The sequence below is a fragment of the Anser brachyrhynchus genome (assembly GCF_964034855.1).
Source record: "Anser brachyrhynchus genome assembly, chromosome: 5".
In the NCBI taxonomy this organism is placed as follows: Eukaryota; Metazoa; Chordata; class Aves; order Anseriformes; family Anatidae; genus Anser; species Anser brachyrhynchus.
The window spans coordinates 13,055,185-13,080,846 of record NC_137699.1 but is presented as its reverse complement, the minus strand read 5'-3'; the positions used below and the strand labels follow the sequence as shown (position 1 = coordinate 13,080,846).

At 36.9% G+C, this 25,662-nt stretch overlaps 1 long non-coding RNA gene across 1 annotated transcript in view; it reads left to right on the top strand.

Annotated features, from left to right (window-relative positions):
• The window catches only part of LOC308195350, a 30,394-nt gene extending 7,863 nt beyond the window's left edge, over window positions 1–22,531 (top strand). The window contains exons 3-5 of the long non-coding RNA XR_013951426.1: window positions 13,560–13,710; window positions 16,668–16,785; window positions 21,722–22,531. This is a non-coding gene — a long non-coding RNA (uncharacterized lncRNA). The remainder of the gene's footprint in view (window positions 1–13,559; window positions 13,711–16,667; window positions 16,786–21,721) is intronic.
• The last annotated feature ends 3,131 nt before the right edge of the window (window positions 22,532–25,662 follow it).

The following is a 25,662-nucleotide window of genomic DNA, read 5'->3' as shown; positions in this document are numbered from 1 at the left end:
TATTTACTTCTTTATTTATTTTAGTTTAAAGAGGAAAATTGTAATAGTTCTCAAGTTGCAGAAGGGTGGTTTTGCACCTTGTGGAATCTCTCTGAGTTCACAATGCAAACATCTACCTCTGTTTTTGAGGTGGGGATTTTTTGTGTGTTTTGCTTTTTTCCAAAATGTTTTGTATCTTTCAGGTTTGCAGCAGGAATTTGACCTAGCTGACTTGGAGTAGCACAGCATACTAATATTTCTGTAACAGCCTGTTCATCTGTAGCAAAATTTAAGTGACTGTTGGAAAAAAATCCTTTGTGTGGCAAATACCTAGTTCTAAGGACACTGCATCAAACATTATAAATGATGGATCCAAATACCTGACAAAATATCCTTGCTTATCTACTTGGATATGAAATACTGTTTCCCTTCTTTTTGCTAGCTCTGTTGACCTAAGCTGATTTCTTGAGTCTGTCATGGTGCTTAGGCTCATTCATCCATAATCTAATGCTTTTATCTCCTTTTTCTCCTTCTGTTCTCAATAATGCTAATTTGTCTCAAAATTTGTACAGTCCACCTTTACATCTTCATCATCTCTTTGCAGTTGTTAATGTTCAATTTTGTTAAGACATAAAAATCCAGAAGACTAATGATCAAACAGAACGTTATGCAGGTAAACCTATCTTTATGGTTTCTTTATTTTGTGATAGCCTTTCTATACCTAAAGCAGAGTTTAGTAGAAATTATGTTTATGCAACACATTAAATATTTTGGCTGTTCCTCTTCTATCTTCAAGTAAGAAGCTACTGTTTTCACTAGCATTACTTTATCTGTGTGCTTATATTGTAATTTATTCAGGGCAATGACAGTGCCTTCTTACTTTATGTACGAAGTCTCTGTGTATCTTGATTGAATGACTGATTGCTAGCAAATGACTATTTTGACACAGTTTCCTAGCTGGCTTCATCAAAAAGAGACAGTATGAAATAGTTTACTTGCAAAATATATGATAAACAGAGACTATGAAGCTTGAATATATTTTTGATTCAAGATACGGATGTCTTAAGGGCAGTTTTGAAGCAAATGGATAGGACAGCTCTGCTGGATTGTTTAGAAGATTTGTTTCTTCAGGACTGAAAGCTTTTGACCTCTGCTAAAATCTCCGTATATAGCTAAGTATCTTCTAACTTAGTCTGGGCATGCATTTTTTTTGTGTGTTCCATTTCCTGTCCCGTAATATTATATAATATTATTTGGTGCTAAAGATTATTGCATTTTAACAGTAGGGAAAAAGATCCCTGTAAAGCCTTTGGGATGCTTCAAGATGAATGATGTTATGAAAATTGTTACAAGTTTTACTATTTCATATACTGTGAAACGATGAAAGACAGTGAGGCAGTTACTTCTCAGGATAATATAAAATTTGCCTTAGGTGGGACCATTCTGTTTACTGAACACTTCATTCACTCCCAGTGGAAAACCAGTGATGGCATTTGCTGTTTTCATAACAACCCAAAGAGGATGCTCTACTGCTGACTGGCTGGCTACCCCCTGCTGGCGAAATAGCAAAGAAGTAATATGTGAGAAACTGCCAAAAATAACTTCAGCCATCATCACTGGAGCGCATAGATACATTCCTACTATAAGCCTGTTTCCCCTACAGCAAATCCACTTGGTTCACCTCCCATAGTGGTAGCTTACTGCCATGACTCTCTTGGGCATTCTTACTTTCTTTTTTTTTACTGCATGAACAGCAGAAGAGGACAGGGTAAAGGGGAAGGGAGTAGCTGTTGAAAGAAATCTGTCATTGTGTAACTGAACTACTGCTATTAGCTTCAAATCTACTTTGGACGACAAGTTAATATACAGCATGTTAAGCTGTGTATATGTATATGTATATGGTATACCCTCATTCTGTGTAGTACGTTAGATGAAAGTTCAGGCTGGCTCTGATTTATATCTAGGAGGCCAAGAAGGAGTGCAAAGGGGAAATGATAAGAAGCAAGGAGCCATATTTGACCTGTAAGAAGCCAGTTGTAAAACATGGGGTTTGTTTCTTCCTAAAATGCATTCCCCAGATGAAACAATACATTGGGCTATGCCTGATCGTTCACTAGTAGAGAGACATGAGTTATTCCTGTTTCCTTCCTTCTCCACTGATCAATCAAAAGAATCAGGGGAAAAGGGCAAATCTAACTGAAAACACTTCTAGAGACGTACAGTATATGTAAGTCAGTGGAGGTAATATGGATAGTTTAGTGAATGAGGCTTTAGTGCAGAGCTTCGCGGAAACTTTCTCTTGCCCAGAACAAAACTTGAGAATTTGGCTTTTTGAAAACATGGGTGTGGAACTTAGAAATGCTTCCGTTTTGCTACCTCTCTGAAGTCTGTTTGACTATTCTGAAGTCATATAATTATTTTAATTGAAATGTTGCATTATTGAAATATTGCATTATTATAGATAATATATTGGACAAACTTGTGTGTTTCCTTGCTGACTTAACGTGTTCTCACTGACATATACTTACAGTTTTACATCAGGAGCTGCTGGTTTGTTATGACCCCAGTAAAAAAGGTGCTTAGACTCTGTAAAGTATTTCTTAAAATGCCATTTATTTGAGCTACCACTATAAAGAAAGAGAGGATAGTATATATAATTTTACATCCCTTCAGATGCTGGGAACCCTGAGTTGCTCAGCACTGAGGAGGGCTCTCTGATCAAGGCACAGCATGCTGTGCAGATCCCATCCATGGAAAGGTTATTGAGCATTTTGGTCTTTTGAGCTCTTACAGGATTTTCTTGAAAGAAAACAACTTTATTAATTTTATTAATTTCTCTGTAAAAAAAAAAAAAGATTTTCACATGAGAATTTGTTGCTGCACTTTAGATAAAGGCAAGGACATGGCGGTGGTGTAGTCACTGGCACTATGTGGGAGCTGCCTATGGTCTCCTCTGTTACATTTAGCCAGCTGTTGTTTTTTTTTAATTATTTTTGTGGCCCAGGAATATGCACAGCACAACACCATCCTGAAGGCCAAGCTGTAAGTTCAACATAGCACAGCACTGGTCTGCACCTACTTAGATTAACTGTAAAGTGGATCCTTGATGTACAATGGTCTTCTGGTTCTGATCATTACGCTTAGGATAATTCAGAGAACAGCTAATTACATACTTCCCTCCTTCTCTAATACATCTCATCATTCTCTCTCATTTTCAGGGACTTAGCTATTGTGGGGAACATGTACATTTCTTTATCCTTTGTTAAGTAAGGCTTTAGAACAATTGCAGTAGGCAGGCTCATGAAGAATTAATTCCAGGTTTTACAATGTACGTGGTGTAAGTACGGACAAAATGCTCAGAATTTTAGTCAGCCTAGGAAAGCTTTCAGTTTGGCTGGATTTTAAAGATTTAGCAGATCTAGCTTAATACTGAACCTTAGCAATTAATCTTTGTCAAGGCTGTGATATGGCCCTCAGACAAACTGTCATCCAATGCAGCGGCTGTAAAAGATTTTTTTCTAATAACCTTTCTAGGTTTGCCCTAGCTTGTTTATATCATATTAGAATGCGCTAAACTGCAAAGATTTCTCTACATTTCTTGTACCACAAGCACACCTAATGAAATGGAAACAGTGCCAAAGTAAAATATGAAAATGTACCATTTACGGTTCAGTTCATATTTGGGGGCAAAATAGTAATTATGTTAGAAACCATGTGGTCCAGAAGAGGCAACTAAGTCCGTTTTTGCTCATACGGAGTGCCCAAATTCTACCAGAGGTTAATGACAGAGTCTAGGCCTAAGATGAGTTTTACTGCTCACAATATGCACTACTAATTACAATAGCTGCTCTTTTTTTTTTTTTTTTTCCCCACCAAAAACTGCATGCATACAACGAAACTGACCATTAAAAGAACAATGTGAAATGTTCAGAAATCCTGGTCTTGTTTCCTCCCTGCTCTTTTACTCATTATTTTTCTTTACATCTGACTTCTTCAAACTTGCAAAGATGAGTAAGTCTTTTGTTCTCCTTTAACAGTTTCTGGCATCGAAACTTTGTGTCTTTGATACTCGTTTCTACTTGTCTGACCACATGACTTGTGAAAACTAAGCTGTTCATCTTCTTTTCCACAGTCCTTTGGTGTCTTCTTGCCAGATGGCAAAGACTTTCCTGTGCATTTTCACTGCCCAGATGCACTCCACGAGCCCTTTGTATTGTTCTCCCGTTTCTGTCTTCTTGTCTTTTCACTCTTTATGCACTCATTTTTTTCTTCAACTAGTCCTTTACATTTTTCTAATGAACAGTAGACAGACTTTGAGGAATTGTTGTACAGGTTTATACTACTATCCTTCTCCTATCAGCATTTTATGTACTTAAATACTTGATGTATTTTATTGAAACTATTAGATGATGGGTTGTTGGTGCCAAGGAGTTGAATCTGATTGCGTGTTAAAATTGTCAAGATAAGACAAGTGGATATGCGATTAAAAGGGACATTTCCATAACTGAACTTTTCTTCTTATTTTTTATTTTTACCTTGATGGAAAAGGTGAAGATGTAATCAAACACAAAGCTGACCATTAAACATGCAATTTCTTGCAATGCAGCCTCTAAATGATACATTCAGGGCCATGCTGCCACTGAGACCCTTTTTTCCCCTCTACCAGTTTCTGGAGTATCTTATTAATTAAGCTTTAGAAATCCTAATGGGGTTTAATCTTCAGTCCTATCCTATTATTTCACTCTATTCCTCTTCCATTGCAGCAGTGCAGTAGTGACTTGCTTGCCAAAAACCAGGCACACCTTTGTATCCTATTGCAGTTCTGTGTTACAGCAGTACACATAAAATCTATGGTTAGTACATACAATGAATGTGTTTAGTTTTTTTTGCTGTCTTCAAAAGTGAGTTGGCAGTGTTCAACTTTCTTGTTTAACAAAATCTTCCTTGGTTATAAGATTCCAAGAAATGAGAACTCTAGAGACTGTGTCTACATCAAGCTGCTGTAGAAGATTTTGGTAAAATTTCCTACCCATACATGCTTAAGCTTACCACAGAGACGTTGTGGAATAACTCCTGGTGGGAATGTGGGCTTACAATAGCTCTTGGCTCATGCAGGAACAATTATTCACTAATGTCCATTTAAATAATTTTAATTATAGGCAAACTGTGGTAGTAGCTTAACCAGAAGCATCAGGCATGAAAGCACTAGAGTAAACAGAGTGCTGACATACCCCTACTTTCAACTATTTTTAAAAATGTTAGTTAATGCCTGGAGCACTGCTTACAGTAATGCTCCTGGGATTGTTTAGGCTGGAGAAGAGAATGCTTAGGGAGCACATTATCAACTTGTATAAATATCTGATGGGAGGATATAAAAAGTATAGACCCAGACTCTTCTTAGTGGTGCTCCGTGACAGGACAAGAGGTGATGAGCACAAACTGAAAGACAGGAAAAGTAAACACTTTTCTCCTGTGGTTGAACACTGGAAGAGGTTGCCCAGAGAAGTTGCAGAGTTGCCTTCTTTGGTGATGTTCAAAACACAACTGGATACAGCCTTGGGCAACTTGCTTCAGCTGACCCTTCTTGAGCAGGAGGATTGGACTAGACAATTTCCAGAGATTTCTTCCAACCTCAGATATTCTGTGAAAAACAAAACACCTCTGCTGAATGAAGTGTCTTCATGTCTAGAAGTTATATTCTTCTGAATTGTGTTCTCTTCTGCACATATCTGTACCCTGTACCCCTCAGCATCTTCAACTGGAAAAAAAAAAAAAAAGAAAAAAAAATCCCCAGAACCTTCTAAATCTTAAATGACATCAGATTGGTTCCATTATCTGTCAGTTTCATGTATTCCAAAAGCTGCTCCAAATAAATATTTGTCAGCTAAACCCTGAGACCTCAGCTTCTATCCTCCTGCCTGATCCTGCATGCTGAAGTGTTGTTGGTCCTTAGAGTCCTTCCTAACAGCTTGCATTCTGAGTCTAGAATCTGCTATGCCATTCCTTGTATTATATGTACTCCCATGTTTCTTAATTACTGAATCTTTCCGCAGACTGTCATGTAGAGTTTGTGAGAGGAAGTGCCACACATTTGTGACTGTCATCACAAAACAGCCGTCTGTTTTCCTTGACAAGTGTGTCTGCAAGTGCCACAGGCTTCATCCAACCATTAGCAGAGATCTCAGCTTTTGTGGTATCATTTGGTATCATTAATGCAAGAGAACTGTTGTGCTGGGCATTTCTGCCTGTTTTGACCCCTTTCTTGCTTGATAGCTTTCTGCCAAGAGATTTTCCACCTTTTTAGGATCACGTGGCTGCTAGCCTGAAATTCTATAATGTCCTTGAAATCTTGTCACTGTAACTTGCCATCTCCTTGAACTCTTCCAGTTCAGCCAAGGTGAACTCAAGGGACAATAATTGTCATGGATGTCCTCAGACAATCTGTGCGCCATGCGTGTTTATGCCATTTGCCATTGTAGCAGGTTACCAGATATTTGGCATTTAGGAAGTTTGTCATCTTCTCAAGAGGTGAGCACTAAGAATCCTATAACTTTCTCCATCCACAGATGAACTTGCACTGCGTCTGAGCTCCTCCTTGTCTTTTCATGCCTAACATAAATCTGGTTATAATACTGGATTGCAGTTCTGCTTGCTCAACACTTCCTACATCAGTGTTGTAGATAATACCATGCTTTGATGATGAACACTGCTTTGAAAAGATATCTATCAAAAATATAGTGCAACAAGTCTATCTTGATCAAATTTGTGATTAACAAATACTTAATTTCAAAACCTTGCAACTCCAGTTAATAGTTTTCTTAAAATAAACTTGTCTTAAGAGAATAGGAACAAAAGGAGAAAATTTTGCTACTGATGGGAAAGTTCTGAAAGAGAATACCTGAAAGGTGGGAATAGGAAGGAAGGGTGATTTGATTTGAGAGGTCCATGAAACAAACTAGGGGATTCACAGGAAGAATATGTCCATGCGAAGCATTTCTCAGTTGCATTCTGATACAGTTGGAGTGCCATTAAAAGCCTTAGGGGACAGGAGAAACTGAGTGTTCTACTTCGTACTACGTGCGCACATGTAACTTGAGGAAGCTTAATTCCCTTAATCCTTCACTACTAGCAGCAGTAGGACAAATTTAAAACACCCCGGGTACTTGTAATAGTGTCAGCTGGAAAGTCAGTACTCATGATAACTTTAGTAAAAGTTTTACTGGATCTTGTGCCAATAATGAACTTATCAAGTCTATGACACTTGTACCTTGTAATATCACGTGTTATCTGAGTGCATTGATTTCCTTTCCATTTCAAGATGTCAAGAATCTTTTAGGTAGTGGGATTGTTTGCAGCCTGTGCAAGTCTTCTGAGAGAGGAAAAGGTTGTGACTGCACCAAATGTGAATTATTCAGCGAGAGCACTCAGGAAACCTGAGTAGTGACTCTGCCACTCAGTGTTTTCTTCTCATAGCAGAGATTCACTGATTCCTGTATTTTAAGTTTCTTTAAACAATAACACATATCTGCTTTGTTATCTCTCTTTAATGATGCCCAGGTTTTTCTAGAAGACAAGCAATAAGGACTCTAATTACTTGCTAACACAGCTATCTCACATTTCATCCCATTTAAAGCTGTCAAGAGGTATCTCTTTGGAAACCTGTGTGAATATTCTACCATTTAAAAATGTCCGACACACAAACCAAGAGTTAGACAACCTGATTTCACAGGAGAGACTTCTGAATGGAAGTAATTCAGCCCCATGCAGGTTTTCTGTGACATTTATTGTTTCCCTTTGCCTTTAAGAGGATTCTCCATTTATTTACAATTTTTTGGTCATGTTTCTGCTGGATTTCCTGCAGGGCGTAGTGTGCTGTAGTAATAGCTGTTGGAGAAACAAAGGGAGAGGTCCACTATGTTGTGCTTTGCCCAGTAGCTAGTCCAGAGTGTATGAGAGAAAGACACACGATCCTGTTACGCTATTGTTTCAGATCTCGGAATCTGGGGGCTGAGAGGGACAGAACAGACCATGAAAGGGAAAGAACAAGCTGGGGAAAGTTCTTGATCTTCCCTACCCTACATTCAAAGAGAAAGACAGTCACTGTAAAGCAGTCTATTTCTGTACCATAGGAAACCTTACTGAGAGGAATCACTGAAGACAGGGATAGCCAGAAGAAAAGAGAGAAAATCTCTATAAACTCTAGAAGATGGAGAATGCAAACTCTCTCTCCATTCTCTAGGTGATGTCCTCAGATGTTTCTAGAGGTATTCTGTCCCCAGACTTTCTGTTCACTACAAATGCAACCTTTATCATAGACACCAGGGAAAAGTGAGACCTACCTAATTAACCAGTTCTGCCCTGATTAATGAAAAATTGTTCCCCATCATCATTTCCACTATTTTTTCTCTTGCTGTACATTTTGAATGAATCCTAAATTTCTCTTTATTTCTGAAGGAATGTTCCATTTGCACAAATTGAAAGCTGAAGACATTTCTCTAAAACCTATTAAAACCTATTCCTGCTATTAATTTTATTTCAATACTTTTCAATACTCAAAAATATTAGACAAATTTTAAAACATAAGACCTGATAATTGCAGAATTCATTGTTAATTTCTGGACACAGTTCAAGTAAATGTAAGGATGGAACTGTATACTTCAATAAAGAGAATTTGATTAGTACAGTATTCTCCAGATTTATATGGATGATCAATGCAATGCATCTTAACTTGTGTTTCTTGTTTTACATTATGCTGCAAAGTCTTCAGTCAGCAGTATGTATTAGTTCTGTAGAAATTGTAAATATAAAGTTTGAATGTTCGTGGTTGAGCAGGAGACATTCCTACTGCCAGATGAAGGATGGGCTGAACTGCAGGTAGTCTACATGCTGCTCAAACTTTTAAACAGGAGTGATGTTAGCACCTTTTTTGCCATTGAATTACAAAAGCTTGGAAATGTAATATTTCTGTGGCAGCATAAAATCTGAAGTTGCTTATTAATGCTTCATCAGTAAACAACTGCCAAGCTGTCTGGCAGTATAAATTTTACCTCGATTTGGCCAGAACACAACAGTGCTTGTGCCAGCTCTGTATCTTATAATGGCTTTATCTTGTTAGAGTGCTACATGACCTGATCTGGCATACACTTACTGGAATAAAGTCATTCCTATAAATAATAAGAACAAATCTAAACCAGGAGAATCAGATGGAGTGGCCTACCTGCAGTGAGGAGGAGTCGTAAGCTGACGTGGTTACAGCTGGGGCTGTTGCAGACTGCTGTTGCCTACCACAACCTTTTCCCATGCTACAAGAGACTACAATCCCTTCAGATTTGCCACCAAATCCATATGTGAATTTGCACCCCAACCTAGTTTGATTTGAGGGATCCAATGTTAAACATGTTTATGCTAGCCTGAATCATTTTGATAGAAGTAGGTCAGAGAAGCAGTAATACAGACAGGTCTCAAAGGATGGTAATCTAAACAAGAATATATGTAAAACAGTTCAGTATTTATTTATAACTGAGTCCTAATTAGATGTCATGTAGAATTGAAGAAATCACTGTATGAAGAAATCACAGTGCCTCAGTCACAATGGCTGAGGAAGACTTATTTAATAAGACTAATTTCAATCTAGCTTATTTTTAAAATTGATAGATGCTTTGCATGTTAGCTAGAGAGCTAGAATAAAAATAGAAATACATTCACTGCTATAAAAGGTTACAGGTGATGGAAGAAGATTCTGACACACCAAGTTGCAGGGACAGGGAAATTCTGCAGTTCTCTAAATCACCTTATTTATAAGGTCTTCTTGAGCTCACAAATTAATACAACCGAATGGGAGACAGTAACTCCTGGAGCCAAGAATACAGGACATACTGCTGGAAGAAGTACTATTTTGCAAAGCAGTGGCTGACCTGAATCAGGATTATACAAAGTAACCCAAAGGAGGCAAAAATCTGTTGTGTAATCTATCAACAGTGGAATATCCAACATATGTAGTTTGCTGTTGCTATTATAGAAAGTGACAAAATTAATTGAATGCATTAGAGGTGACTTGTCTGCATTGTATATGTATGATATCTTGGTATAAGAGTGCTCTTAAATCTACCACACAAAGCTATATTGAAGACAGAAATTAGACTCAATTTTTTAATAAAGAGGTACTTTAACTGTTGCAACAACTTCTTTATGAATGTGGTAAAATTGTCTCCTTGAAGTCTTTAAATCAAGACAAGATCTATTCAGAGAAAATATATACAGTTCTGCTGGAGGATATAGGTTTTATAGAGGAATCAGTTGATAAAGTGCAGTGGTCCATGCTAGACAAAGTCTGAAAAGATTATTGCAAGAATATTCTGGTCTGAAAAGCTGCATCAGTTCCTGGGAGATTTTAACTTCAGAGCCACAGAAAATCCATGTTTATGTGAAGAATTCTGAATTCAGCTATACAGATTTGGTTTTCTGTGAAACTTGCACATAAGATAGCCAAGTTATTGGCATCCATCTCTGAAACAGCTACATATGCTAATTGAGTTGGTGTAGACACAGTGCTTGCTTTAACTTTCAATCAAGAAAAGACCTGCCTTCATTGCAGTCTGGCCTCCAATACAGGCTACTCAGGTGAGGCATGCGAGGTAGTATAGAAAGTATTTTAGCAGCAGTGGAGAATGTTATGTCAAAAGTAATCCTTTTTTTAAAAAAATAAAAAAAATAAAAACAAAACACTTATTTCAGCAATACAGTGGGTATTTATCAATATCTATCTATCTATCTATCTATATATTTATCAAATTGCACCAGTAAGGGAAGCTTACTCAGGAAAATAATTCTTCATGTAGCCTCATTCATTTTGTTTTGGCAGAATATTCAGAGTTTTTCTGATGGAACGAATGTGCTTTTTATTACAACAGAAGACATGTATCTCAAAAATGAAAAAACAAGAGTAATCTTCTGATGTTATGCCACTTTTCATGCTGCACATTAGAAAAACAACAAACTGTTCCTGAAATTTAGATTTGTGTATTCATCTCAGTACAAGCTGCAATGCTTTCTACACTTGAACTGCCCGTTGTTAGTAAACTGCAAAATGCTTGCAGTATCAATGGAGAAAAAAACTTATCTCCGGAGGCATGCGCTCCAGTTCTGAGATGTGAGAAAGAGGCAGGTTGGTAGTTGCATGTACTTTATCAGATTCTCCAGATTTTTAAAAAGCTATGCTTACTCTGAAAAGAGCATGTGGATGCATATACAGCATCCACTTTACCAGAACTATTTGTTGATGAAATATTTGGTGTGCAGTGAAAAAAACAGACACGTATTTCTCATCCAGGATGGATGTGACCCTGGGCAGCCTGCTCTGGTGGTTGGCAACCCTGCCCAGAGCAGGGGGGTTGAAACTAGATGATATTTAAGGTCCGTTTCAACCCAGGCCATTCTATGATTCAGTGATTCTGTGATTTTATCTGTTTAGTCTTAACTTACTAGTAATTCAAAGATAGTTTACTGTTGGAAAAGAAATCAGAATTTACAATGCCCTATGTTGTTTTTCTTGTTAAGATTTTAATAACCAAGGACTCTTCATTGCTAAAATGTTGCAGCTTTTCGAAAAATCACTTGAAACATGCTCCGTGTCCCTTCATAATCTCAGTGGAATTTGCTGCAGTTTATAGCCAAAAGTGTCTTTGGTCCCTGTTTGGAACAGTGGTGTGAACACCAGCTGCCTCAGAGGTAGCTGCTCTTTAGTAGCGTTAAATGGGATGTGCCGTACATAGAAATTAGTTTAGAAAATTTTATTCCTTTTTAATATCATTAATTTCCTTTTGGCTACCCTTTAGGGAAGCAGTTGGAATTTATCCAGTTTTGTCTTCTACTGATACTGTTTACACTACTGAGTTCACATCCTACCTTACTCTGCCAGTCTAAGTAGTCTTTGCATATGATTTTTATGATAAGTAAGAAATGTAGGAAGCTACAAGGTATTAGGTTTTATAGATTCTGTTACCTGATACAACTTTATTCCTTGGAACTATCGTTGCTGTATTATCAAGTATCTGAAAAAGAATGATGTATCTCACTATTTCAGCAATTCTCCCTTTGGCAATTACCATCCTTTCTTACATTATTTGAAACTATCCAAAATATATTCTAAGAAATCGTGGAAATACTATACTTTTAACTGGTTTGTTTATTTTACTAAGTAGGATGTTTTGAGATACGTTTTCTTTTACTCTGTGTTTGTAAGGTATTATATCTGATACTCTAGCTGGAGATCTAACATTAGCTAGACAACTTTGAGATAGTCATGAAACAGTAACTTGGACCTTAAAAGATTTCATATAAGGATTACCATGACATCACTGTATTACCAGAAACCTTTTATAAAGGAATCACATAGAGACTCAGGACTATAATCGTATCTTTGGAGAAAACTATATGCAGCATAACTATCCTAGTGTCTGAAAGTATCTCCTCCAGTATTTTGCTTGCAATGGAAATAACAAGATTGCGAAAAACTGTTGGACTGAGCATTAAAATTGTCAAGAGAGACTGACTGGCAAGGAAGGCACACTTCAGTTTCTTGGATGCAACAAGAAATGTCTTATGTTTCTAAGTCACTGACCTTATTTTGGCTATTGACTGTTAAAAAGTGAATTGGCTTTTGACAGCTTTCCTTCATCTGAAGATATGTTAACTTGGATTGTAGCAAGCAAAAGCTTCTTTCTAAATGAACATTCAGAATACTGTATGAGAAACCTGAAGTGCCTTTGTGTCAGCAGTGAAAGAATCATCCAGAGCTGCAGTTCCTTGGCTCTGCCTTTGAAGGCAGTTATATACAGCAGACAGAATCTGAAATGTCCTTTTTCAGATTTAGGAGGCAGGTGAGCATTCCTGGCAACCATTTTCTTAAAGAACTATGTACAATTATAGGAAGGATGTAGGACAGACTTGCACAGACACTAAGTTCCTGTGTGGTTTAAAATGTTTATAGAGCAATTGCTCAAAGAAATCTCAGTAAAGAGCAGAATGACAACATTTTAGATATTCATACATATTCCCAAAATATCTGATCTGAATCGGAGATGTCAAACACTTGGGCTGATAGGTCGGATACTGTGCACTTGATGTATTTAAATAGCCCACGTAGTATATTCAAAATGTGTGTTCACTAAAAGGGAGATTTTTAGTCCTGGTTATTGAAAGGGTGACATTTTGGTTGTAAATCCATTGTGAAGTGGCACAGTGTTCTCTTTCCAGACCTGCAAATTGACTCCAATAGTGACTGAAAACCATGAATCTCTTGTTCCTTATTTTGATGAGTGGGTTATATCTCTCTACATTTTTATATGCATCTATCTTTCTGACTCTTCAGTATTAATTTTTAAAAAATGATTTTGAAATAACCTTACAGTTTCAAAGGCAAGTCCTCAAATGTGAAGAAACTTGACAGTTCAAGCAGGATATGAAAGCTTGATTTATCATCAGTGCATATACATTATGATATAGATATAAATAACGTATGCTGTCAAGCATAGATTTTACTAACATGACCATGTTTTTTTTTATTTTTTTCATTTCTACAGAACTCTTGCCTCATTTAGCTGATGGAAAGTAAGGGAAATAAAAAGCAAAAAGAGAAAAAAAGATAAGAGGACTGATGCATGATCAGAACAGGGAACACAGAATGGAACATGCAAATGGAAAAGAAATAGAAAAATGGAGCTGAGCCTAAAGGTAACTTGTTTTTCTATAATGCTGAGTAACAATATGTCCAAAGCTATTTTAAAGGTTTATCAGCATAGGAAAGTTAGGTTCATTCTTGCTTAGTTTAATTCTAATTTGCTGCTGCAAATTGCAACTTCCCCAATTACTACTGGGTAGAGTAAATTTTACCCTCTGGATAACATCCCTACTCTGAGAGAGAGAGAAATTCAGAAGAGGTCATTATCAAGAACTAGTTAACTGTGTACCTCTGATCAGCTTTAGTAACCAGCCCCTACAGCTACGAAGGCCTGGTATCCCATCTGTAAGGATGAATCTCTCTTTCTCTGTAAGAAGAAAATCCCTTTGCCTGCTATTATTTTCATTTTACATGAGTTTATAAATACACTAATTTTACTTCTGCATGTTTTAGTATATGATATTCCTTGTTTGCAGAATTGTAACTCCTTTTGATGTCATCAATAGAAGTACTTGTAGTAAAGCATCAAAACCCATCTTCTTTATCTCTGTGGCAAGGGGAGTACACAGTGTAGTATCCTTGTGATTAAAATGATAATAAATCATAGATCTTCCAATAGATTAAGCCAAGCAACCGTCCTTTGACAAAAGGGGTAGGAGGAGGGAAGAAGAAAAGGGAATAAGCACTTTTTGGGGGGATTTATTGGTATTACTTTTTTTATTAATTCTCCTCCATTTCTTTAACTTACTTATTCCATGGACATTCCGCTCCTTATCCATTTGCCTCTTTGCCCTTGCTTTGTTCTCTAAGTGAAAACAGACGCAGTATGAATAGTTTGATGGTCATTTTTAACTTCACCCTTCATTGTGTTTGTTTTGAGCTAGGAATTATTGGATAATTAAGAATCTACCTATAGAAAGATGCTATTTAATTAACAGAGAAGGATGAAAAATTCCAGCTGTGATAGGAAAAGACAAGGAAAGGTGATTAAAAATGGAAAAGTAAATATCAGACGTTAGCAGGTGTTTCACTAATTGTGAAATGACATCTTGTGGTCATATTACCACCATAGGTATAATTTATTCTAATCAGAAGGGCCACTGTAAAATTAAAACTTTTTTTTTTTTTTTAAAGTAGTTCAGGGTGACTGCCAGAGACTTAGAATGTAAATTTGCTAATCAGAACCATGATACAAAGACAACAGACATTAGTTAAAAAGTTGGCAAGCTTTTCATTTTGGATTTTGACTAACACAAAAGAAACAGTGGTATATATTAATTTTTTAACTTCAATATTTGATGCTATTACAGGTATATAAGCTAAGTATTTCTGTGAGTTATATTTCTCCCACTGCTGAATACTAGATTCTGGTTTCTTTGCAGCTGTTTTCTCAAATGCTTTGTTGCATATTTTCCTGATTTCATTACGGAATTGTTATATATATTATTTTTTTTTCCCCCTAAAATTATTGGATACTTTCAGCCTCAAGACACAGACCAACAGATACAGTACATACCTAATTGCTTATTTCATTTGAATATTTAATTGGACAAGCCCTCTTGAACCTTGATCAGACAACTGGCTGGTTTGAAAACTTGGCAAGATTTTACCCAATATATTTTTATTTCTATTTTAGTGGGCCACGTAATCTAAGTTATTTGAAGGGACCACCTGTGACTCTGTTAGCAGTACTGATTGTGTTTGTGCATATGTACTCTTGAAATCTACATGTACTGTAGTGGCTGTGTGACAACTCTGATGCCAGTGTTCATGGCAACATGTTGTTCAGCGTGGTTCAAACTGCTCAAATACTTGCTGAGCATCTTTGGTGTTTTTATAGCCATTACATAGATGTATGATATCAGAACTAGACTGTCCCCAGTGCTCCAGCTAATTTATTTAAGATTAAATTGAGAATATCTTCAATTTAGTGTAGAAGTGACTGCAAGTAAGTGTTACCTAGGATCTTATTGTTCTGTTTATTCATGTCCTTTTATTATCCTATACTCAATATTATTGAGTGGTCTGTACTCACACCACCCAAGGAATTTCCTGTTACATTGAAAAAGCATAGCTGACTCGATCATGCATCCTAAACAAATTAAAATTATTTATTTACAAACCAGGAATTATTATAAAATAATCAAACATGACAAACAATTAGAAAATTATTTTTCCAAGTTAAGGACATGACAGAAAGAATCAGCTTTATAAGTGCTTTTGTCTCTCTTTATATTACATCTTCTGAGTATTACTGAAGTGGACAGGTATCATTAAAAAGTCCACCTGTTATTGCAACAGGAAAAGCCTTGCCAGCAGATATTGAGAGGTATATTCAATGTCTTCTTCATTAGATTAGAGTCTAATATTTAGTGACTGCCTTCCATAGCTCCATTGCACTTCTGCACACGTACGTCTTGAAAAACTCCATCAAGAACAGAGATTTGCAGGGATTTGGCATGGTTTCTTCTTGAGGAAATTGTTATGTATTTATATTTGATGTCTCCTCCCTATAGACATCGGTGAATAAATGATCTGCTTTTACATGCTGCTTTGAAGTTTGAAAATCTTGGAGAGCACATAAGTAGAACTGTAGCACACCAAGATCTTTTTATCTAGGACAGATCTGTACTTCAGGAAAGAACCTGTGTCAGTCATTTAACTTCAGAAGCATATTCCCCCTTACAAGTTCACTTGAGAATATGCTCTTAACGCTGCTGTTCTCAAATGTTTGTTGCATTTGATCTTAGCAGCTGTAACCATACAGTAGCCAACAGATGATTAGCCATGTCCAGTAAAAATCAATGGCATAGTGCTCACAGAGGCCATGTGCGTCCTCTGAACACCATGGTGATTATGATTCTTGCTGATTCTTACTGGATTTCATAGACTACAGAAGATAATGCTATTGGTGCAATTATTCTCAATAGAAATCCCAGACAAAATGTTTGAAGAGGATTGTAACAGAGAAATAATTGGCTATATATATATATATTTTTTTTTGTCACAGGGACTAAGAAAACTTGCAGCGATAGAAATGAGCAAGGCAGCACCTGGAATCAACCAGCAATCTCTGCAAGAAGTCTAAGGAACCAGGTAGAATGTTGTCACACATACTGAATAAAATGGTGGGTCTTCATAAAATCTTGCCTCTTAATGATCTGAATATTGTTTTCTTTATGGTACTAATAACAGGACATAACAGTTCTAGTGATAATATAAGTGGTAATCATAAAAATAACAGTGTTAGTCTTAAAGTAAATGACCTCGAGTCCCTACTTTTCCAAAGCAGAGAATGGATTAGACTTAGAAAGGTATAGATGTCTTGAAACTGAAGTTTGCTTAAAAATGTAGACAAAAAGCAGTAATTTTCATCATGATTTTTTAATTGTAGGCCTAAATGTAATCTTTGGGACATTGCTCATAAAAATTAAATTTCATTGTTCAGTATGTTTCAGTTAAACATTGCTTTATTTTCTGTAAAAGGTAATGTTCACAGTGCATTGTTGAATAGCACCACTGACATCAGTAGCCACTAGTAACTATAGTCTCAGAGGTAAACAATGGCTTTGGAAATTACTGCAATAATCTGTAAATCTGTAATACTTCCACATAAGGAAAATAATTTTCATTGAGAACAAGTGAATTTTCTTAGACTAAATAGAACTGACCTGAACATTTTTGCTTACTCAGAACCCCTGAAACTTGCACAAACTCAGAGAAATACTGGTAAACATATTATAAGTTTTATTTCTGTAGTTAGTTCTGTGGTTCCAAACTGTGGAAGAACCAAATATACCAAAATGCCAAAGCAAGGCAAAGTCTGATGGCATTTCTGTGTGTACTGTGAGCAAAGAAGACCAAGGATATTGTGAACGTGGCCTCTGGAGGTCGGTGCTGCCGTGTTCCCTAGACTATTGTAAGAATGGTTCAGAGAGAAGATACTGAGGCTTTCCATAGGAGAATATTTCACAATCCAATAAGTTTCATTGTCAGTATTTCTTCTTGATATTCAACCAAATTTTTTTTCTTAATCTTTTTCATTAATCCTAGTTCTTCTCTCTTATCTTTGTTTAACCCTAAACATTGTTTATATTACTTTGCTTTTGCCTGAATTGAATACTTAAAAAAAATATACAAAAAATACAATTCTACCTGGAATTTTGCAGGCTGAGGTCATAATATGCCAATTTATTCAGTTGTCTGAATGCCTCTCTGTTAGTGTTGTCATCCTTGTCTATGTGGTACTTACAGTAATGACAAAAAAGCCTTCACACGTTAATCTAATGGGAAGAACTCTAATAGTCTACCTGTAAACAGCCGTCTCTCTCCTCTTCTTCCACAAAGGGAAAATACATGGCAAAAACATTGCATTGTGTTGCTTACTGGTGTGCAGTTTGAAGCTGTGCTGTCACTTAATATTTCCTTTTGCTGAACATTTCTAGATGGTTGAGATTAAAGTGTATCAAGTGAGCATTTTATTTGACTTCTAGTGAGGCAGTTTTAGTATGTTAACTTCCCATTCACTGGACTCTTCACATAGCTCAGCGTGGCTGCAGAGTACAGAAGACATACCTCAAGCTGCTGCTGAATTACCTTTGGGGTTATAAAAGCAGTAAATGCATGATTACTGTTTGTCTTAATACATTAAAAAGGAGATGTGTAATTGGCACTTTAACAAACAGGCAGCAATGAAATGACACTTACTGTTAGCAATTAGTTGGTATCACCTTTCTGTAGCCCCATTCAGTACTCCTTGTACAAAGCTTATATAAGTGAGAGAATAATTATGTAATTAGGCAAAAAAAACAGAGGAGTGTTTGCTTACAAAATAATAAAAGGTTTCTCTTTTTTTTTCTTTTTTTTTTTTTTTTTCTGTGGGGTTTGTGCAATTTGATATTGATAACAATCAGCACTTGTACCCTGCAAGAAGTTTTCATTCTAAGGGAATCTAGAGAGCTTTGGAACTGCATGTAACTGCAAATATTCGTGTACCCATAATTAAAGTTCCATTAAAAAATCATGTATCCATTAAAGTTCATGTTTGTGCTAAACTGGGAAAGATTGGTAAGATAATATCTCTAAATTGCATTTCTCACTGAAAAGTAGAGAGTAAATATGTAAAATAACAGAAAAAGTACTTCTGGTTTGCAGAGAACATAAAGGTGCTGAAGGTGACCTGCTGGATCTGCTGATTTTTTAATTACTGTGACTAGTCAGAGAGTCTGTTTACATGTCATGTACAGTACTTCTAGCAGAGAGTTCCTCTGCTAGAAGTAGAGAAGTAAAATCCTGCTGCTAGCAGTAGAACACATTCTGTAAAGAACATTCAGTAAAGACAAATGTTATTTCTTGAATCATTTTTGTTCACTGGAATCCCAGACCTCACCAGTCAGGAGTACATATAATTTAGGAATGCAATTAAGCAAATGGAACTTAGACCCATCTTCTGCTGGTTTCCTGAGTATGTCTGAAGCTGTAATCTGAACTCAGTTGCCAGAGTCCAGGAACCAATGTACTTCCTTCATGGATTGATCATTAAACAGGGCTTCAGACTTCTTTCTTTTCTCTTATGTGTGACAGGAATTAAACAGAAAGTTCCAGCAGATCGACTTTCCTGTGTTCATTATCAGAACAGTTACAGACAGGCAAGGAACAGAATGGGCCACCTCAGGAACATCTGTATGCTGTATAATTTGAAAGGCCAGAGGCCTATTTCCTGTTTCTTGTCCACCCACCCTCCCACAAGACACCAGAACACTCCTCATCTATCTTGAAAACTCCCCTGAAGGAGGCATAATTCTTTACAGTAGCAGCCAGAAGCCATTAGCAACAGCAGCAGTACAATGAAAAGGATTAAAACTGCTTCTAGCTACCTCCAGTGCTGCTTTTGTAAAGTCATCAGCGGTTTCCTGAAGTAGGGTCATGCATTGCAGAAAAAACAGCTTCTTCCTTTAATTGCAGTATAAACATATGTCAGCGTGTGGAACTTAATAGATGTGTTTCAGGTATGGGGCAGAAGAGACTGCAAATGGGCAGAGAGGTTCAGATGAAGTGGGCAGCACTGCTAACTCCAAACACTAAAATATCCTAAAGAGACCTCCTTTTGTTAGTTCTTAAAAACAGAAACTCTTTCAAGATTTTTTGTGTAACATTATGGGCAAGAAGCTTGTTAGTTCTGCTTTTGTTTCTTCTTTTAAAATGAAGTTTAAGATTCTAAAATAATGATACCACTTCAGAAGCTGGGACTCTTAAGTATAAAAAATCAGGAGATGTGATGGTGGGTTGATCTCCAGGTGCTTGCTCAGTCCTCCTGCACAGTGGAGCAGGGAGAGAGTAAGAAAAGAAAAAGCAAGAGAACATGAGTCTAGATAGAGGTAGTTTAATAAGTGAAGGAAACAGGAAGAAAAATACATGCAAAACAAGTGATGCAAAGGCAGTCACTCAGCACGTTCTACAAGTAGAGTTATGCCCAGCCAGTCTTTGAGCAATGGGTAATTCCCTTGAAGCCCCCTCCCCTGAGCGTGGCATGGAATATTTCTTGGGTCAGTTTGCATTCCAGCTGTGTCTTCTCCCAGATCCTTGCCCATCCCCAGACTACTTGCTGTGGAAAGTGGGAAAAAGAGAAAGCCTTTTCCCACATCCTTTCCTGCTGTGGGAAAAAGAGAAAGATTTGACACAGTGCAAGAACTGTTCAGCAACAACTAAATCATTGGTATGTTATCAACACTGTTTTAGTCTCAAATCCAAAACACAGCACCATATGGGCTGCTATAAAGAAATTTAACTCCATCCAAGCCACACCCAGTACAGCTGTCAACAGTCAGAGGGCAGATTGACATGAAAAGGCAGATACATATGGGCATAAAAGCAGAAAATGAGGCCTGAAAAGAGAGATTAAAAACCTTCTATTAAATGAAGAAAATTAAGTGCATTTGGCAAAGAGAAAGTTGGAAAGACTGAAAGAACACTGTGAGAAAGGTGGGTACTGTGTAAAAAGACTCAGAAAACCAGGAGGTAAAGAAAGAAGAGAAGGAAAGACAGGGAATCACTTTGCAAGAGCAAGAAAAACAAAACATGAGATGCCGAGGCAGGAGAGGCACAGAGGAATACGCAGAAGGAAACAATAAAAGATAAATAAATTAAAAGATAAATAAGTTAGAAGATAAGAAAAAAGGCTGGTGAAAAGCAGCAGTGGAAATATGATAAAGAATATATATTTTACCATTTTTGCCATAAACCTATGTGCACTGTTGGAGGGAAATGACAGGTAGCACCAAGAGAGGGCTGCTCTGCAAGGGAAGGCAAACTGGGAGCAGAGGGCAACAGCAGGACAGGCAGGTCAGCATCCTCACGGACAAGATCAGAGTCTTCCTGTATACGAGCAAGAGGAACAGAGCACGTCTGGTGGCAATAAACAGGGCCATTGTTATTTTTAACAATTAGGGAAATAGAAATATCAATATATCCCACTTTCCCATGTATGCATAATGAGTGAGTTAATAATTCTCCTTTTTTTTGTGTTCAAATGGTTCAACAGAAATAATTAATCCCACTTCTCTGTAACTATCTGACAGATTACACTAAGACCTTCCCTTTTAGTTTTTCATTCATTTTCAAATGTTATCACTCTGCTTCTTTGAAACAAGTTCTTGCATCTTTATAACACTTTTCTAGTAGTGCCATCCTCACTCTTAAAATCCCAAACCTCTTTAATGTGATTTCTAGTTTCAATTGCTATCAGATTCCTTTATCAGTAGATTCTCCTTCAGTGCTTCAGGTTGTAAGCACAGTTTTTCTGGATACCTAGAGCTGAACATTAAGGACCGCACTGCTGAGTATTTACAACTTTGTCAAAACAAATTATATTTTGAATTACTTTGAGATCCACCTTTTCATCCTGTCAAAAGAGAGACATTTCTTTTATTAGAAATGATAGGAATTTTACAATTTAAATTTGGATCACACCAGGAATTGGGCTACTGTTCGTGTTCGTTTTGAGTGAAACTGTTTAAATTCGTTTCAAAATGCAGTTGTGCAATTTTTGCCATTTTTCTCTTGCAGATATCCCATGCAGGATGTGTCAGTGAAAAACCATTGACCTCCTAAAAACTCTTCCAACCTGAATTATTCTTTAATCATTGATATCATCATTGATTAATCCTCCTATGACCATTGGATATAAAACTGGCTTCTGCAAGCCTGGGGTACTCTAAAGGCAGTAAATACACCTTACCACAAAATTTTAGGAAATATTATGAAGATCTCTTTTACTTAATTTTATAGAAGATTGATAGTGGCTGGAGTAGGTTGCAAAGAAAATTATCTCAAGGTAGAATGTGCTCATTGTGTCGCTGAGGGTTTGATCCAACCAAGCTTTAATTATCACCTTTCACTTTAGGTAATTGTAGATGATAGTTATATACATCTTTTTGCTTTAATGAAACACAAGTGAAAGCCTGCTTAAAACTACAGTGCCATGTCAGAAAGGTTTTAGTTAGGTAATGCTCAAATCGGAGGTGTACATTTGTGAAAAAACTGAACATGACTTCTGTGCTTCTGAGACAGATCTAAGGAGAGAATTTTTAAGTGTGGTTTGAAAGGGACTCAGAATTTGTCAATGAGAACTTTGGTGTTCATTTGTTGATTTTTATTTTCTGCTGTGTACAAGACCTTGTATATTCTTGTGTACATAAAGAGAATTGCATCTTGACTTGATCACCTTTTTCCCTTACGCCTTCATGCAAAAGTGCAAATTCCAGCAAAATACTCACATCAAAAGTGATAACAGTAATTTATATAATAACTTAAATAAGGCTTGGGCATATAGCTCAATAGCAATGAAAGCTGAAATGCCTAGAAATGCATGCAGTCTGAATGGTGGTTGTCAATTTAGAGAACACTTGGAAAAAAAGATTGATACGAGTTTGTTTAATGCATTATTTTGAATTACTCTAAGCACCCTTCATAACTCACATAAGAACACAAACCTCGTCTTACAAGACTGTTCATCTTTTGTAAATATGAATGCCATGGAGGACAGTCTGCATTCAGTATTCAGCTGATATTAGCCTCAAATTTTCATATCTGGTTTATTTAATAATGACATTTATTTTCTGCATACATTATAGCAGCTCTTTTGATATTTTTATTAATATGTAAAAATAAATGCATCTTTCACTTCGAAACTAATTAAATTTTACATATTGATAGAGAGTGTTAAGGAGGATAAAAAAATACAGACCAATTTTCCATCAAAACATACCGTATTATAACATCAGAGGGTTGCAAGCTATATTCTGAAAAGCTATAAACATGCTGTCTGCCAGTACAATTAAAGTTGTTTTAATAACTATCTTCCTTTTTTTCAAATATCATCCTGAAGAAAAAATGATACCCAACTCAAAAGTAAAGAAATGTGTCCTTTCAGATTGCTTTGAATTAAAGCATTATTCAGAACTGACAAAGGAAAACATTTTATTCTGAAAATTAGTTTAACAATTTTCTAGATTTTTTTTTACATTTTTGATTGTTTTCATGAAAATGAGAAGACAAAAATAAAAAAGAAAAAATGGACTCTCAGTCTTTGGCTTTGTTCCAACAAAATAAAACAATCCGTAATCCATAAAAAGAGATGTGGTCTTCAGTTGGGGCAGACAGATGCATTGTATTTCAGCAAGCTGTGTGAAGACCCAGGAGATTATATTGGCCTGTTATTCATCTGTTCTGAGTTTTTAGGTGTGATTACCATAATAACTTAGTTTGTTACTCTTAATGTTCTCTGTTTGCTTACATGGAAAGTATGTGGAAGGTGTGCAATGTCATTATTTTTATGACTAGGTGTAGCCAAACAGCTGCACTAAGCTAATTGCCAACTGAGATAATAGTTTGGGAAAACAGGCAGAGAGAGGTCAAAAAAGTTTTGATTTGTATAGCAGCAAGGATTTGCCCCTTTTTCACATCAATTTCCGTAATCTAGAGATCATATTAAATACAACTCCAACTAGGCATGGCACAGCTGTCCAAAGAAGGCATATGACTCCTGTGTTCCCAGATTTGCACTTGCTTGCTGTGGTCCCTCCAGAAATGACCCTACTTTTCTCACTGCTTAAATATCATGATAGCATGCCCAAAACCATAGCCTGAATCCCAGCAGGCCTCTATCAAGCAACCTAGTTACTCTTGGCTATTGTTAGTGGACCTTCTGACAACTAATGTGGTCTAAATTCCTTTCAGCTTCCAAACCTTGTAGTTGCTTCACCATGCCCCACACATCCTTCCTAGTTCTTTCTATAGCAGACTTCCAAGCCTTGCTCTTAGCTGCAGTTTCCATCTCACTTTGATGCAAAATACCTTGCTGCTCCCACCGTTAAAGCTGTCCTCTAATATACTGTCTGATCTGTTTCCAAGACAGCACTTACTGCCAGAAACTCAGCGTACCTCTTGCTGTCCCTTTCTCCATGCTAGAATTCATTTTCTCTACCAGATCTGCTGACAGAACTGCAACTACTAATTAGAAGCTAAATCAGTCCATCACATGATCCAGATCAGTGTAATATAGTCATAACAGTGTGTGGCTGGCAGGTTTATGTCGCTCTTTAGTCCAGATCATTTTTACAGACTAGACTAGGCAAGAGGCGACGAGTGTAGACTGTCAACAGATCTGAAGGAACAGCAGGAGGCTCTGTCAAGAAAGCAGTGATGAGTAGGTGAAGTTGGTAGCATCTAAACACAGTTTAACTGCATTCCAAACAGGGTGTCTGACTGCAGTCTGATTCCCGCTGAGTCCTTGTCAAGCTCTACTATTCCACTTTTCTTTGGAAACCTCCTTCTACTTGTGATCCCTGCCCCATCTGCTAAGCCTTTATGCCATCTATCCCTGACAAACAGCTTAGATACAGCTGCCACCAAAACCCAGCTTGGCTAATAACCTGACATTTGTACAGAGTTGTCTAATGCACCTAGAAAGCTGGGATAAAAGACTTGAGTAAAGCCCTTCTGAGATTTGTAGCACATTCTTCTTCTGCCTGAGTTTCATTTTGAAAATAGGAAGAAACCCCGTCTTCAACAGAAGTTGACATGTGGAATCTTCTGTTATTTGCAAAACAAGTGGTGACAGCCGGAACATAACACAGCTCTCAGAGTTCAAAGTATCTGCACTACAATTAATTACTTACTGTGATGTTCACTTTGCATGAAACTCTTGTCTCAGTAATTGAACACATCACTGGGGGAGACAAAGATGTAATTTGCTACTGCTGACTGTATCTGGTTATGTCTAGCCTGTAAAACTGAATCAGTCACTTTCTTGGATCTGGTTTGGTTTATTTTGTGCAGAGCTTCTTCTGCCATTTCTGCTTTTCTCAGCATGGGTGCCCCATGTTTTACACTCTGTGTTTTTAATTCAAAGGCTTTTTTCTTTTTCAGCAGTTTCATTGCCTGTCTGAAAAAAAATTATTACCAGTGTCCAGAGAAAGATTTGTGATGGTTACCAGTCTGGGGTTTGATCTGCTTTTTATGTTTGGAGTACAACTCATATTACATCAATAATTAAAGCATATTTACATTTGCATAGAACTCATCTCTCCTCTTTCATGGTCGTAAATGTTAGTCAGTGTCTGGATCCAAAGAAAGACATGTTAGTAAAGACACTTTTCTTGCAAAAAAACCAAACCAACAACAAAACTTTCCGTTCATCAGGATACAGCATTATGCACAACTGTGTACTCTTTTTTTTCACTGCATGAACCTTGAATGCTTTTCGTAGTATCGGAACTTCTGCTACAGAGTAGCAGAAAGGTCTCCTGCCTAGCTTGGCAGCTGGCAAGCTTTCCCATCTGCTTGAGAAATTAATCAAAATCTACTACTACCTGGGCAAGTGCTTTACCTAAATGAATATCATATAGAAGGTAGGCAAGACCTCCTTTGTCTGTATCTCAGAAGGAAGAAGTTACTGATGTGTTTTGTGAAAGGAAGAGTTCCAGTCTATTGGCATGCTCTGCAAC